We start from the raw sequence: 11,861 nt of genomic DNA, 5'->3' as shown, positions 1-11,861 counted from the left end.
AGTTGAGTGAAGAGAGCCAGAGACACACAAGCAAATGGGTCATGGCAGTGGAGCAAGAGCTGTGTGCTCCAGTGCGTGGGCCTAGACTGGCAGAGAAGATGCCTAAAAGGAGCTGTTAGAGTTGAATTTCCAAGAAGGAGTGCCCAGTCACAGGATGCAGCCTTAAGCAAAGAGACTAACACTTTTGACTGCAGACAATTGAAAATTTACATATGAAAATAACAACGGTTGCTATTTCTTCAACATTTACTATGTGCCAGCTGTTGTTGGTTTTGCGAGGTCCCCTTTTATCAGATTGAGGAACCTCTCCTTGGGTCAGTTTTGGAAGCTCCCCATCCTAGCAGAAAAGGGCTGATCATCAGAACCACATCCTCCACCACGTTGCAGCAAAGTCATTAGCAGTCTAGTTTGTACGAGATACCTGGCATATATTAAGACGTCTTAGATGTATCTTTTTTAACAAGGACTCAAAGACCAGCCTTGAACTTTTATGATTTACTGGATTCAAAGGCAGACAAATGGGCTGCCTTTCTGCTAATTAGATTATTTGACCCACCACCTCATCTTGGAGAAATCCTGAAAAGAGCAGTAACTTGGCTGCAAGAGCCAAAGGTAAGCTTCGCAGAGATGAAGAGTGGGAGCCCGTGATTGACTTTATTTATTTCCACAGAGATTTGAATGTCGGTGACCTCTTGGACCAGCCGCTGTCCTTGTCTGTGCAAGGATATGATCATAGACCTCGGAGTTACTGCATGTCCTTGGGTTAGGTTGTATCAGTCCAGCAGTAGGTTTGCTTTGGGAAAGAGGGAGTGCAAAGCCAAAAGGAAAAGACATCTGCCACGTCTAATGAGTTAAACCTTCTAAAAATATTTCTCTTTTGGTGACCATTTGTTCTTTTGACCCTTTGATCTTTTATTCTGGAAATACAACCTGTGCTTTTTCATTTTTGTTTATTTATTTTTTGATGCCATGGACCTGTGCTGCAGCTGTGGCAACGTCAGCACCTTTAACCCATTGCAAGGGGCCAGGCTTCAAACCCACACCTCTGCAGTGACCTGAGCTGCAGCAGTCAGATTCTGAACCCACCGTGCCACAGCGGGTACTCCAAATATGACCTTTAAAACACTTCTTCTTCCCTCTCTGTGTTTGTAAAATGGTGATCAAGCCTGAACCATGGATGTAGAGACTTCGTTTTTGCATCCACAGCTTTTGGAGATGAGACGTTGTGGAGAATTGAGGAGAGGGCCTTTGGATTCTTCTCGAAAAGCCTGAAAAATTTCATTTGCAAAAATTATGTTCATTCCATGCGATATCACTTATATGAGGAATCTGAAAAGAAAATGATACAAATGAATTTATTTACAAAACAGAAACAGATTTACAGACTTCGAAAGCAAACTAATGGTTACCAAAGGGGAAAGGTGGGGGTGAGGGGTAATTTAGGAGCTGGGGATTAGCATATATACACCACTGCATATAACAGAGAATCACCTAAGACTGATTGTATAGACAGGGAACTCTACTCAATATTCTGTAATAACCTCTAGGGGAAGAGAATCTGAAACAGAATGGGTATAGGTATAATTGAATCAGCTTGTTGTACATCTGAAACTAACCCAACATTGTAAATCAATTATACTCCAATATAAAAAAATTTTTTTAAATTATGTTCATTCCATTGATTCTTAAGAGACATCTTTTTTTTAAAAAAAAAAAGATTATTTATTTGTTTTGGCTGTGCCCTGGGTATGTGGAAGTTCCTGGGCCAGGGATGAAACCTGTGTCATAGCAGCGACCCAAGCTGCTGCAGTGACATTGGATCCTTAACCCACTGCACCACAAGGGAACTCCCTCAAACATTCTTGAAGTTCAGTGATCAAATCCTACATGTTTGGTGATTCAGTGAACTGTTAATTGATCCAAAAAAAAAAAAAGATTCTCTTATTAACCTGCCAACTTTGCAATCAATTTCACATTCGTCAGACTGATGTTGGCGCTAGGCAGAGGAGGCCTCTTGAGGTTTTTAAACGTTTGCATGATTACGGAGTTTTGAAAGGTTAGAAGACTTTCAGGGGACTGTCCCAGGACACTCATTGGACTGGAGTCTGCTGGGGTGTCACGAGGCACAAGCCCTTGATTTTATTTTATTTTATTTTTATTTTTGTCTTTTTGCCATTTCTTGGGCTGCTCCTGCAGCATATGGAGGTTCCCAGGCTAGGGTCGAATCGGAGCTTTAGCCACCAGCCTACGCCAGAGCCACAGCAACTGGGATCTGAGCCGCGTCTGCAACCTACACCACAGCTCCCGGCAACGCCGGATCGTTAACCCACTGAGCAACCTCATGGTTCCTAGTCGGATTCGTTAACCACTGCGCCACAACGGGAACTCCAAGCCCTTGATTTTAAAGAGGTTCTTCTTTCTCTCTCTTCCTCTTCTTTTTTTCTCCTCTCCCCTCCTCCCCCTTTTCCTCCTTCTCTTCCTTTTCTTTCTTCTTCCAAATAAGCGTCCCCCTCCCATTCATATTCTAAGAATAAATCGTGCTTTGTGTGGATTGTGACAACCTGGTATGGCTATGCCCTTGCTCCAGAATCACACTTGACTTTGAAATCTGGTCCTGAGGCAGGAGATAGATGGGCTCCACGAGAGACAACTGCAACTAGCCTCGTCTTTACCCTTCCCGAGGCAGGAGATGGGTGGTTCACAACCAGCCACCTATCTCTACCACGAGAGAGAAATAACAGCAGGCAGGAGGCTAACAACTGGCACTGTCTTTTGTGACCTTGTTAGACAAGGGTGATGACAGGACCAGAAGAGGGGCTGAGCCCTGCGTGGGCGGAACAAAGAGGTCACGGACTCCCCAGCCTCAGGATCAGGGAGACCCCCAACTACACATTGGCAGAAAGACCCCTCTGGGTCAAAAGGGGAGGGGGTGCCCGGCCAAAATAAGTCTGCATAACCTTCCCACCATGCTCTGCTTGGGAATCCGTCTTGCACAAAAGATGCGCTCGCAGATCAGGGGAGGGCCCCGGATCCAGTCAGCTGTGAAAGATAAAACAAGTTAATTGGCCAAAGGAAGACAAAGACCGGGAAGAACTGTCCTATGGAAGTAATTTAAATCACCTCTCTGGTGTGCTGCTCATTCAGGGGGACGCCTGCACCCTCTTGTCTTCTTTGGGCGTGTGTGACTGCTTTCTTTCTGCCTTAGATAAATAGACGAATATTCTATTTCTGTGCTCTCCCACAGGTTGTGTTATGTTTCTAACCGTAAACTTTATACCTGTTCTTACAGCCTTTGCCTCCTTGAACATTCTTGCTTTCAACTGGGGCAAGAATCAGGGCAGTTCTACTTCTAGCCTCTTGCTGTCTGGTGGCTAGGATGCCTGGTTTTCACCCAGGCTGCGCAGGTTCAATTCCTGGGCAGAGAATTAGGATCTCGTTTCAAGCCATTACCCACTGCTGCCTCTCTGAAATCGGTCCCATGGTCGACCGGCTCTGTCGCTTGCAGAAGTCACTCATCCAGTACAACTCAGTTACCCAAGTGTTAAGGGGTGTACAGATGCTGGTTACCCCCCAGAGCTGATGCTGTGTGTATTTCACCAAGCATTTTTGTTCACACCTATGTGTCAGGAATATAGTGAGAGCTCTAAATCATGCTCTATCAATAAAAATCCCCAACTATAGATAGCTAAAACTACCTATAATTCGACTGCTGGGAGATAAATTTTACTCACCTCCAGGTAGACTTTTCTAATGTAGAGTTTTCAAATAAAGGTCAACCGGATGAGTTAATGGATATTTATTTATCCAGACATCCTGCTACGTAGTGTGAGGCGTGTATGACTTTCTCCTGGGCTAATCATCTTTCTAGTACACGTTCATCATGGACTCGTTCAAAGATATTTTTAGCACTTTTTCTGCGCTAGATACCGTTGCTAGTATTGGAAGCACGACAGGGATCAAAACAAAAAATGGTGCTCTCATGAAACTTACATTGGTGTGTATATGTGTGTGTGTGTGAGAGAGAGACTAAACAAGCTAGCAAAATATATGTAATATGTCCTATAAATGTGGAGGAAATGTGAGTATGGTGGGGTTAGTATTGGAAGTGGGTGGAAGATTGCATTGGGAATTAGACAGTCAGTGGCCTTTGAGCACAGACCTGAAGCAGGTGGAGCCTGAGCTCTGAGGCTGTTGGGGGGAAATGAGTGTTGTTTCATGGAAGAGCCAGCCCTGGGGTGGAGGTGGGTTGGCCTTGTTTGAATAGCAGCGAGGATGGCATTCTGGCTGGAGGATGCGTGAGCAGGTCAGAAGAAGGTGTGAGAGCAGAGGTGGACAGAGATCAGGGCGGAGGGGTGTGCAGGCCGTTTTGAGTCTTCTCCGCCATTTCCAGCCTCGTTGGCCCGTGTTCTGCTTTGACCAATGAAATGCAGGAGGAACTGATATGCGTCCTTTTCCTTTGCAGCAGCTTTATGCGCTAACGTTTCTTGGAGTTCCCTGGTGGCCCAGTGGGATAAGATGCTGGTGTTGTCACTGCTGTGTTTCTGGTTACAGCGGTGGTGCCAGTTGGATCCCTGGCTGGGTGCCCCCCCACCACAACCCAAAGCGCCTGCCTTTCTTTCTTCCTCTGCCACAATGAGGCCACTTTGAAAACCTGAGGTCTGGTGAGAAGATGATAGGGAACCAAATCGCAGGCCACCTGCTGGGTTTCGAGTGTGCATGAGAAATAAACTTTCAAATGGCTCTTTTTCCATCCTGTTTCTGGATTGCAGCTTGTCTTGTGCAGCATTTGAGGCACACTTTATGTAATATTTTTAGAAGTTAAGTTGGCCATAGCAAAAAACCGAGTGGGGAGAAGCCTCTGGAATAGCTGACCTCTCTCGTCCCTACTCGCCTGCTTTTCTGCAGCCAAGCCTTGGAGAGATCAAGCCTCCATTACAGCGACTGCTGCCTGGTTTGTCTCCCCGCCAGGCTATTCCCTGAACAGATGCCAAAGTAATGTTTCAACATGCAAATTTAATAATGTATCTTCCCTATGTAGTCCTTCTGTGGAAAAGTACAAAAGTGTGTAGAGAATCTCAAAGACTGAGCATCAGAACGATGGAAAGGAAATTCTTCATGATGCTCTGTGATTGCTTCTGGGTAGTGGGATTGTGGGTGATTTCCAATTTCCTTTTTTTTTTTTTGGTATTCTTCTATGTTAAGAATGTTTAGGAAGTTCCCGTTGTGGCTCAGTGTTAGTTAAGAACTCAGCTAGTATCCATGAGAACACACGTTTGATCTCTGCCCTCGCTCAGTGGGTTAAGGATCCAGTGTTGCTCTGAGATGTGGTGTAGGTTGCAGACGAGGCTCAGATCCTGTGGCTGTGGCTGTGGCCGGCAGCTATAGCTCTAATTCAACCCCTAGCCTGGGAACCTCCATATGCTGCAAGTGCGGCCAGAAAAAGCAAAAAAAAAAAAAGTACAAAAATCACATAGTCCAAAAAAGGGGAAAAAAAAATGTGCCCATTACTGGCTCCCTATTCCTGGTTGTGGCAGAATAAGATGGTCCAGGAGGGAGCTCTGATGCCCTCTCCATTGAGAGCTGGCGTTCAACCCCTTCCCTTTGGACATGGGCTGGTTGAAGTCAAGAGAATGTGGCAGGAGTGATGTTCTGGGGTTTCCAGCATAATTTGTTAAAAAGCTATACAGGGAGTTCCCTGGTGGCTCAGCAGGTTAAGGATCCCGTGTTGTCACTGTGCTGCTGTAGTGAGGATTTGATCCCTGGCCGGGGAACGACCACATTCTTCGGGTGAGGCCAAAGGAAAAAAAAAAAGGCAATGCAGGTGTTGCCTGGCGCTCTCGGGATACTCTCTCGAGGAGCTCCGGGCCGTCATGGAGGAAGTCTGGCATCTTGAGATGTCCATGCTGTGAGCATCCCCGGCTCCCCACGGCTGAGGACCTTAAGACCAGCCCATCCTCCAGCTGAAGGCCACCTGGCCACCTCATTGGAGACCCCACGGAGCCAAAGAATCATCCAGCTGAGTTCTGCCAAAACTCCTGATCCACAAAATCATGATCTATAAGACAGTGACCGTTGTCGAAAGTGTTGGGTTAATTTGTTGGGTGGCAATAGATACTTGGAATTCCAGGGGACACAGAAAGCCTGGTCAGCAGGGCTGAGGTCCTCCCAGATCTGGCCCCCACCTACCTCTCCCCCTGTTTCTCCGCTTCTCCTCCTCCTGTGCTCTTTGGTAATCTCAGACTTCTTATAGGCTCTTTTTTTCTTTCTTTCTTTCTTTCTTTCTTTCTTTCTTTCTTTCTTTCTTTCTTTCTTTCTTTCTTTCTTTCTTTCTTTCTTTCTTTCTTTTTTTCTTTTTTTTTTTGACCTAACACCAGAAAATTGGGTTTATTTTATTTTATTTTTTGCTTTCTAGGGCTGTACCCGGGGTATAAGGAGGTTATAAACCCAGGTTATATATCCAGGCATGTAATTTCAAAGCTGGTTGGTAGAAACATACAGAAGAGCAAGGGAATGCTGGGGTAGGAACTTCGGCAACATCAAGGGGCTTGGAGGATAAGAAGGATCTGTAAGAACCTGGGCCAGGAGACCAGCTGCAAAGCCAAACTGCCAAACTCAGGCGGAGGGGATGTCATAGAGGCGGGAGACAGAGAAAGGAGAGGGATCGATAGATAAGAGCAATGCAGCAAGAAGGCATGAGAAGACGTTCAGAAATGGGGTAGCAATTTCTATCCTGGGATCCCAGTCTCCGAGCAAGCAGGGCTGGGAGAGCAAGCCAGGATTCAATCCAGAAGGGCAGCCTTAGGACCTGCTCATTAAGGCTCACCAACCACCATTATTAAGATGATAGACTGTTTATCTCAAAGTGGATTAACTTTGAGATAGGATGCTCAGCATGGGAGCTGAAAAATTTTTCATGCTTCCCCCCCCCGGTGTGTTGGTCCTTGGCAGTTGAGACAGCCACTGCACTAGAGTGAGGAGTTGTTAAGTGATGGCTGCTCATCAGAGCTCCCTGCTGTGGGCTGCCACCTTCAGGCATGGGAGGATCAGGGTTGATTGCAGTGCAGCCGGCCAGCCTGGACTCTCCACACAGCTGGGACTTTTGACTTTGACTGGGTAACCCTAGTTACCCTCCAGTGGTTTCCTTTCTTGCTTGACATGAAGACTGCACATTAACGAACAGGTCATTTCCTCATTATCCAAACAGGAGCCTACAGAGTTCTCTGCTGTTAGGTTCCAGGAAAGGATAAGGGACTTAGGTCAACCAGGGGGTTCTTTTATGTAGGCAAAGAAGCAAACCCCAGATAGCATAAGCAGAAAAGGAACTTATTGAATGCATATGGGGTAATTCATAGGACTTCTGGGAAGGCATGAGGACCAGGCTCCAGGAATGTGCCAGTTGGGGCAACATTCAAAATCGCAGTGAGGAAGTGGTTGGGGAGGAACGCCATGTAGGATTTCGCGCCACTCAATGGGAGTAGAAGAGCAATTAATAGGAACAATTAACAGACTCACAGATTTTGAAAAAATTGTGGCTGCCAAAGGGGACAGGTGGGGGGAGTGGACTGGGGGTTGGGATGGAAATGTTCTAAAATTAGGCTGGATGATGGTTGTATATATAAATATAATAAAATTCATTGAATTATTTTTTAAAAACTCCAAAAAAAAAGAAAGAAACAATGTGACCTTGACATTCTGTGTATTTTCCCCATGCCTTTGGTACCAGTTTCAAATGAATTTTAGGCTGCACGTAAGCTTCATCATATTTATTCTCTAATCGCTGGCTGGCTGGTCATGCACATACTGTTCCTGAGGAGAAACAGCTCTGGGCATCACGTCCCCCTGGATGGCAGGTCAGAGTGTCAGCTTGGTTCCCAAGGTCCTGCCTCTGCTGGAATTGCCCTGACTCTTCATTTCTTATTCCATCTCTTTGCAGCATCTGCCTCCTCCTCAGGACACCGGCTCCCCCCTTGGCTTCCTCGACCCTCATTCTCCCTTGGTTTGCTCCCCGCTTTCTCACACCCTCTCTGGGTTCCCTTCTTCCCTTTCTCCTCCTGCTTTCGGCCCCTCCTCATGCTGTCTTTCTTCGCTTTTCTTCTCTCTCAACACCGTCTGCCAGGAGGGATTTCATGCACTCCCATGGCTTTGTCATTAATAAGCTGATGACTTCAAAGCCCTGAGCTCTCTCTTGAACTTCTAACCAGCAAGCGACTGACAGCCTCTCGTGGATGACTCACGGCCCCTCAAACGCACCATATTCCAGACTTAACCAGCACCATCCCATCCACCCTCGCTGCTCCTCCCCTGCTCTCTGACTCAGTGAAAGGCAGCAGCATTGATTCATTGTCTGAGACAGGAGCCTAGGTGTCATCCTTGAGTCTCCCCTCCTCCTTACCCTCCACGTCAATCCCTAGGTTCTTTCTCTCCCACGTCTTTAATATCTGTGGAGCGTGTCCACCTCTACTCACTTGCATCACAGCTTTATTAGTTTAAGCCATCACCACCCCTCACCTGCATTATTTGTAGCACCAAGCTACAAATAATGTTTACAATTTTGAAATTATTGAAATAAATCATGGGGTTCCCCTTGTGGCTCAGTGAGTTAAGAATCCAACTAGTATCCACGAGGATGCAGGTTCGATTCCTGGCCTTGCTCAGTGGGTGAAGGACCCGGCGTTGCCTCAAGCTGCAGCACGGCTGTGGTGTAGGCTGGCAGCTACAGCTCCAAGTTGACCCCTAGCCTGGGAACTTCCATATGCCATGGCTGTGGCCCTAAAAGAAAATACATGAATGAAAATAAAATGATTGAAAGAAATCACAAGAATGTGGCATGTGAAAACGGTGTGAACTTTATTCAAAATATACCTTTGTATATATGACTTAATATATAACTGTTAAAACTCAACCGCAAAAAACAAACCCAATTCAAAAAATGGACAAAAGATCTTAATGGACACCTCGTCAAAGAAAATATACAGACGGCAAAAATGATGCTCAAAATCATACGCTATTAGGGAATTGCACATTAAAACAGCAATGCGATACCACCACATCCTAAGAAAATGTCTAAAATTCAAAACACTGACAACACCAAATGCTGATGAGGATGTGGAGCAACAGGAAGTGTCATTTATTGCTGATGGGAATGCGAAATGATGGAGCCACTTTAGAAGACAGGCTGGAGGTTTCTTATAAAAGTAACTGTACTCTGACTATATGATCAGTCATACTCCTTAGTATTAACCCAAATGAGCTGAAAACGTGTTGCTTATCATCACTATTTTTTTTTCTTCTTTTTAGGGCTGCACCTGTCGCATATGGAAGTTCCCAGGCGAGGGGTGGAATTGGAGCTGCAGCTGCCAGCCTACGCCACAGCCACTGCAATGCCGGGTCCAAGCGACATCTGTGACCTACACCATAGCTTGCAGCAATGCCAGATCTTTGACACACTGAGCAAGGCCAGGGATCAAACCTGCATTCTCACAGACACTATGTTGGGTTCTTAACCTGCTGAGCCACAATGGGAACTCCTCATTACTATTTTTTAAAGGCCTAAGTCTGTGACCTACTGACAGAGGATTAACATGAGTTAAAACTCACAGAGGCATAGGAAATCCATATCTAGGGTAATTTGGAAGAGATTCATGCAAATTTCTGGGCTTGACTTGTTTCATGCTTGTGATGATTGCTTTTATGTGTTAGCTTGGCTACTTTTTGGTCAATCACTAGTTTGGACATTGTTGAGAAGGTATTTTTTAGACCTGATTAACCTTTAAACCAGTAGCCTGTGAGTAAAGCAGTATTAGCTTTTATAATGGTGGGTGGGCCTTACCCAATCAGTTGAAGGATTTAAGAGAAAAGCTTGAGGTTCCCTAAGGAAGGACTTCAGCTTGCAGACTGTCTTCAGACTCAAGGCTGCAACATTAACTCTTCCCTGGGCTTCTAGCCTGCTGGCAGGCCCTGCAGATTTCGGACTTGTGAGTAGCCACAGCTGTGTGAGCTAGTTTCTTCTTCAAATTTCCCCTCCACCTCTATATCTATGTATATATACACATATCTCTCATATTGGCCTTGCTTCCCTGCAGAAGCTGATGACTAGTCTAACTCTGTCTCTCTTCATTGAACATTGTGGATTTAAATATGCTATTTTGTATGAAGATATTTTTACTTGGAAAACTTTATTATGATAGCAAAAATTGCCACTCTTCTAATTTTGTGGTTAATATTTTAAATTAACACTTAAAATAAAGCCCATCCATTTGCCAGTGAGAAAAGTAAAAAGATTTCTGCTATTGGAATGCTTGCTGGCATAAGGTATTCTTTAAAACCACAATCTTGGGTTCCACAGGAAGCATGTACACTCAGCACAAATAGGTGATGATGGTCTGAAAAATTCTCCGTGGAAACCTGAAATAAGTGGGTCTCTCCTTAGCCAATGGAAACTTTAAACATAAGCAATACTAAAAAATAGGCTGCCAAAAAATTCCTTCCTTTTCCACTGGCTTTCTTAGTCCTCTCTCTGCTTACTAACTGCAAAACTGATGTTATTTTGCTTTTACAATTGCTTGCTATGGTTTCACAAACATTGTAACAGCAATTAAGGAATTCACTTTTAAAGAGAAAGATGGACTTATACCTCCACTAACTCTAGAAACTGAGACACTCATTCTGTTGAGCTTTGCAAGGACACAAACCACAAAGAAAAAAAAAATGGCTGACAGACCCTGGAATCCAGGGCAGAAGGCAAAACCACACAGAAACTAGAGTGGAACAGCTGTCATTTCGGAAAGGAAATTTTACAAGTTGTTATTCTCCCAGCAGCACTGAAAGAGCCTTTGCGCCCTTTGGAAGCCACTGAGGCTGTTGGGCTTTGCAGAACAGCTGTTTCAGGAACTCTCCCAAGGCTCAGCTTTCTACTGCCCATTTCCCTTTTCGTCTTTCAAAGCCATAGCATATGTGGATTTGGCAGCTAGAACAAGGTTAAGCGCGACTGACACAGGAAACGGCCTGGCCCGTGGCTGGAGTGGCGCCTGAATGCAGCTGAATGGGGACACACACCCAGGCCTCAGCGCGGAATCAGCTGCCACTCAAAACTTGGGGCTCCATGTCACCAGCTTGCTGGTTTCCTCATTCCAAGTGTCTTGCCTGTGTCAGGACTGACAATGCGACACAGTACAATTCAGTCTTAACCTGGTAGTGTGGTTAACTCCTTAGGAAGGGGAGGATAAGTTGAAAGCAAACTAACATTTATCTCTTGTGTTGCACCCTGTGCTGGGCACTTGATTCACATACACGCTGCAAAGGAGAGTGATTAAGTTCACTGCCTGGGTAGGAGCCACACTGGGCACTTAGCTGCTCCATGACTCTTTTTCCTTCGGTAACAATAACAGTTAACAACAATAAATAATACTGATGCGAGAGCTATTGTGAAGATTAATTATTATGCGTGAAGCACCTAAAACAGTGCTAGGAATAAAGTGCTAGAGACGTGTGTGCTGGTATTATCTTTACCAGCTAATTTTAGCACAGCCCTCCCTATCCTTTAGGGTGAGGAAACTGAGGCTCATGGAGATTAAGTCAATTACCGGAGATGGCAGATCCTGAAACCAAACTCAGATTTATCTGACGGCGGTGTTTTCTTCGCAGAACACGACCAGGCCTGCTCAAAGCTATCGAATTCCCTCCCTCTCCTGCTTGCTAGCTTAGGGTTCAGTTTATGAGCCCTTCTTTGTACTGACAACGGTGAAATCCTATATGACTCCGTTCTGTCTTTAATCCCCCATTCAACCCATTCCTGGGTGAAAGATAGTCCGCATGAGGGGTGTGGGTGGGAGAAAAACTTCCCTCCTACCTTCCTCTCTTAC

Source organism: Phacochoerus africanus, chromosome 14 (genome assembly GCF_016906955.1).
Source record: "Phacochoerus africanus isolate WHEZ1 chromosome 14, ROS_Pafr_v1, whole genome shotgun sequence".
Classification (NCBI taxonomy): Eukaryota; Metazoa; Chordata; class Mammalia; order Artiodactyla; family Suidae; genus Phacochoerus; species Phacochoerus africanus.
Note: the sequence above shows the minus strand (reverse complement) of the source record.